Source organism: Myotis nattereri (genome assembly GCF_964212035.1).
Source record: "Myotis nattereri genome assembly, chromosome: 3".
Taxonomy (NCBI): Eukaryota; Metazoa; Chordata; class Mammalia; order Chiroptera; family Vespertilionidae; genus Myotis; species Myotis nattereri.
Window position 1 is genome coordinate 96,081,651 of NC_138077.1, and position 5,267 is coordinate 96,086,917.

Sequence of the window (5,267 nt, forward strand, 5' to 3'; positions counted from 1 at the left end):
GTTTTAATCCCGCCTGGGTGGGTGAAGCTTCCTTGTTACATTTGTATGCATAGTGCCTAACCAGGGCAACCCTCTTTGGTCAATGTTTCATGCTTCCAGACTACTGTCATAATGTGCCATGCACTAGATGCTACTCTTCAGCTGGAATGCAAGTTGATAGCCAAATAACAGTAAAGTTATTAATGATTATAAAATGATAAGTTTCTTCCTCTGAGGATATTTATGGTCTCGGTGCAAACATTTTTTAGAATGAGAGAAATGTTTCTTGAATAGTGAAATTTCAAGTAACAGAATGAAAATTTCTTCTGAAAGGTGAGCTTTTACCTGTGCCTCTAGATCATAAAATCTATAACCAGTCCATTCAAAATTATCTCAATTCATATTCCCCAAAATTCAGTATTAAACTTAATCCCTAGGTGTATTGATATTAAAACAATTAAACAATATAATGAGATTCAACAGTTGTACTATAAATACATATTTATATAATCTCATATATTTTTTAAATTTGGCTTTTAAGAAAGAAGAATGCTCAGGTCTTAGTTATTTATTTTAAATTCAGATATAATTGATATATAATATTATATTAGCTTAGTGAGTACAACATAATGATTTTATATATGTATCTACTAGAGGCCCAGTGCATGAATTCATGCACAGGTGTGGTCCCTTGGGATGGCCTGCGGGGTGGCCTGGCGCCATCCCCTCACCTGCTCCAACATCCAGCCTGTGGGGCAATCAATCAGGGCCACCCCCTGTCTGGCTCCCTCAGAGCCTGAGAGCCGGGTGGTGGCCCCACCCGCCACTGCCACCGGTGGTCATCATCTGCAGGGTGATCAGCGGGGTGATCGGGCCCCTTTTCCCACCTGCCTTGGCCGGGTGCCACCCATTCATCTGCTCCACCATCCCACCGTGGTCCTGCTCTCATCAGGGCCCATCAGGGCAGCCAGCGCCTCCACTGCCGCCCCCTGCCAGTGCCACATCACTGATGCCCGCCATGTTCTGCACCACCCCCTGGTCGTCAGCGCATGTCAGAGCAAGCGGTCCAACTCCCAGTCAAGGGGACAGTTTGCATATTAAGCTTTTATTATATAGGATTTTGAAATTATTAATATTACTTCAATAAGTTTAGTTAACATCTATCACCTTTCCGGGTTTTTTTTCTTGTGATGAGAACTTTTAAGATATGCTCTCTTATAAACTTTCAAATATACAGCATAGTATTGTTATTTATAGTCACCATGCTGTACATTACATACCCTGAAATTATTTATCTTATGACTGAGTCTTGATTATTTTTAACCTTTTTTTTTAAGTCACTGGCATTAAGCCAATGAACATAATACAGAGGACTCATGTAGTTCAATATGTGCACTGATGGTTTTATAGACATGACTAAATTTATATTTCATACAAATTATATTGTTAAAATAATATTTTATATTATTAAAATGTATTCTTTTTTAATTTCTGGGAGCATAGGGTAAGGGTGAGAGTTGAGAAATATATTTTACAGATACTAGTATCATTTTAAATTCCTTAGTACTTTCCTATATCTGAGTCAGAAACATATATGGTTAAGTTTCTCATAATAACTACAATTTAATTTCAACCCATATTTGTCCTAATTCTTTCCTTTTTATTTAATTTATTTTAATTGAATTTATTGGGTGACATTGGTTAATAAGATTATGCAGGTTTCAAGCATACAATTCTATAATATGTCATCTGTATATTGTATTATGTGTTTACCACCCCAAGACAGGTCTCCTTCCATCACCATTTATGCCCCCTTTACTCTCTTCTAGTTCCCCCCTCCCCTCTGGAAATCACTATACTGTTGTCTGTGTCCATGAGTCTTTCCTTTTTTGAGTCCAAACCAGACTTTGTTTCAATCAATAAAGTGGGACTTTTTTGTTTTGCTTTAGGAAAACACATCGGTAAAAGTATAATAATTCACTATATAGGTCTTAAATAAGGTTATTTATAAAATTAGAAGTGTTTTTATCAAATAAACCCTCTCTATAATCCTAGTCTTAAAAACCTAGTAACTAAGGTGTTAAATATTTCCCCTTTGCTTTTGAGACTGTTCACTATTCCATAGTATATGCCCTCAATCTTCACTTGTCAAGATAAGGGTAATCAATCTCAATTCCCCATAAAATGTAATTTCCATTAGAGACAAGCAATAAACACTACCAATTTCTTGGTAGCATTAGACTTCTACAAAATAATCTCCTTTACAAGAGACCGGGGGAAAAATACTTTACCACTGAGATACTGTTCTGTAGAAGCAGAAAACTCAATTCATCTTCTTATCTTACTGAGATGACTATAATTAATGTTTGTTTAGTCTAGTTTTGTTTTAAAGGTTAAAACCGAAGTCAGTGAAACTGAGTGTTGTTGAAGGGAAAGAGCAGCAACGCGCACATGAGATAATTTCCGATTAAGACTGAATTCCACATAATCTGGCAGGCACCCTAACATCCCCAAACAAGGTTGAAGCTCTCAGTTCAAAGTCTGGGTCTTCATATCTTATTATATAAAATACTCTGTGTGGAATCAAATTATGGCCTCCATCTCAGGAAGTCTATATCTTACCAGGGTATAGAAAACACTACAATTCAAGGTAATATATATATTTTTCCAAAACATTCAATATGCAACATGTCCTTCCAACAATGAATCTAAATACTGTTAACAGTGCCCTAGCTGATTTGGCTCAGTAGATAGAGCGTCAGCCTGCGGACTCAGGGTCCGAGGTTCAATTCCGGTCAAGGGCATGTACTTTGGTTGCGGGCACATACCCAGTGGGGAATGTGCAGGAGGCAGCTGATCGATATTTCTCTCTCATCGATCATTTTTACTCTCTATCCCTCTCCCTTCCTCTCTGTAAAAAATCAATAAATATATTTAAAAATATAAATAAATACTGTTAACAGTCATGACGTATATGAATGCTCACTGTTTGTTACCGGTGACTTTTCCAAAACAGAAGTCTGGTCCTTACTTTCTTCTTGCAATCCTTCAGAGGTTCTACATCATTTTCAAGACAGACTTTCAAGGATGTTATTAAATGACACTTACATAACATTCACTTTTTTTGAGAATTTTAACAAAATCTCAAAAATTTACTTGAGCTAAATTGATGGCAGATACCAGGGAGCAAGATCTCAATATTCACTTACTTTTAACATAATTCCAATTCCAGTGTCCTTTCACTGATCCCTTTCTCTTTACTCTGGATCTGCAAGCATGTTACTTCCCTCATCACCTTGTCTCTTCATCCCAACACTGTTCTTTCACCTTATTAACTTATATATCGCCTTTAAGTACACATCTTAGAAAATGTTCTCTTTCTCAGACCTTCATTTGAAAAATGTTCTCTTTCTCAGACCTCTACTGAAGATGTATTTGTCTCTTCCAAAATTCCTCCATTATATGTTTTATATTGCCTAATTTAGTATTGTAATAGTCTGCTGATTGACAGTCTCTCATACTATATTTTAAAAATATATATATTTTTACTGATTTCAAAGAGGAAGGGAGAAGGAGAGAGAGATAGAAACAATGATGAGAGAGAATCATTGATTGGCTGCCTCTGCATGCCCCACACTGGGGATCAAGCCCACAATCTAGGCATGTGCCCTGACTGGGAATCTAACCATGCCTACTGGTTCATAGGTCCATGCTCAACCACTGAGCCATGCCAGCTAGCTCTCAGACTATCTTTTGAATTCCTTAATGACACGTTTTTATTTATCATCATATTACCCAACTAGAGGCCCGGTGCATGAAATTAGTGCTCTGGTGAGGGGCTGAGGGAACCCCATCCTCCCAGCGCCCCCACATGAATTTCGTGCACTAGGCCACTAGTTTATAAATAATTTTCAAATGTATTAAGTATACCAAATGTTTATTGAATAAAATGTACCTTTTTTATAAAAAATAAATAAAGCATTAAATTGTACAAATTACAAATCTGTCCCAAAATATACTTACATTAAATAAAATACGCATTTCAGTAAGAGATCTACAGTGAATGACTGCATCCTGGGAAGCCTCAGACACTGAGGCATGGCCTACATTCCTGGGAGGAGATAAGAGACTGCAGGTCCAATCACAGTTTGCAGGGGGCTGGAGCCGCCCACCTGCCAGCCCCAGACAAGTCATTGGCATTGCTGTGCAGGAACGTGATTTGGGGGAAGGTAAGAAGCAAGCTGCGATTCTGAGTTCATTGCAACTTCTAAAGCATTCCTCAGCCTACAGAGTACAGCTGTGTTCACAAAGTAAACATGTTAAGGTAAGCAGACAACTCTTTAGAGCCCAAACGCATTTTCTTGCTGTATTTATGTGGAACTCCGTCTACAATGGGCAGTCGTGAAGAGGTTCCTCCGTAGGACATGTCACAGAACCCAGCAGATTCAGTGGGTCTGGGGGATGTGAGGACTGGGATGGAGGCCCCCAGAGAGCTGGAGAGGACACTCTAGCAGAGTCCTCGCTGCAGGCTCCCCTCTTATCATCTGGGGTACCCCTTATTGTAGCCTTCCACTTTGTTCCAGAAGTCCTCCTTGTCCCTCAGGATGCTCTGCGGCCTCGATACTCAGTGGGTCATTGAAGTTCAGAAGATCAGTAAACAAAGAGTTTAATCCCCAAACTCGTGGGATCCCAGTCAGTGTCCTGGGTGGCATGCTCTCTCAGTACACTCAGACATATCCTGCCCTTCTCCATTATGTTGGGGTGCCAGATACCGGTCAAGCATCTCACTTTGGGCGGCACTAGGTTATATGCATCAGGAAATTCCGTTTCAAACTGAAATTGCCCAGCCCCCTACCCCCGTAGTAACCCACATCTGGGGTTATAGTTAGCTGAAAGCAATGAAGCTTGTTGGGGTTAGGAAAATGCACTTTGCATGCACAAGGTACCTTAGCTTTAAGTTCTGCAACCTCTTAAAGGAGCAGTCTGTGCCTCACAGACACCCTCAGAGCGGAGTCAGAGACAATGGCTGACATCCAGGACCCTTTCAGACCATCATCCAGCCTCAGTTTGCACACCAACATCAGCATTACGGCTGCCTTTACCCTGGGCATCTTGAAACAGGCGAGGCCCCCGGCGCCCAGCACCATGCCAGTCGACCAGGGACGTGACCCCTCACAGCCATACAGTCACCATGCAGGGGGACTGGAAGGCAAGAAAATGCATCTTGAAAAAATCTGTACATTTGACTGACCTTAGGTTATTTTTCAGGTTTTCAAACATAAATAACT

The 5,267-nt window shown here is 40.0% G+C and overlaps 1 pseudogene across 1 annotated transcript; it reads right to left on the reverse strand.

Annotated features, from left to right (window-relative positions):
* Window positions 1–4,519: 4,519 nt before the first annotated feature.
* On the reverse strand, window positions 4,520–5,066 carry LOC308516386 (NEDD8-conjugating enzyme UBE2F-like; annotated as a pseudogene). Its single transcript has one exon. The product of its transcript is annotated as an NEDD8-conjugating enzyme UBE2F-like (transcript).
* Between the last annotated feature and the right edge of the window lie 201 nt (window positions 5,067–5,267).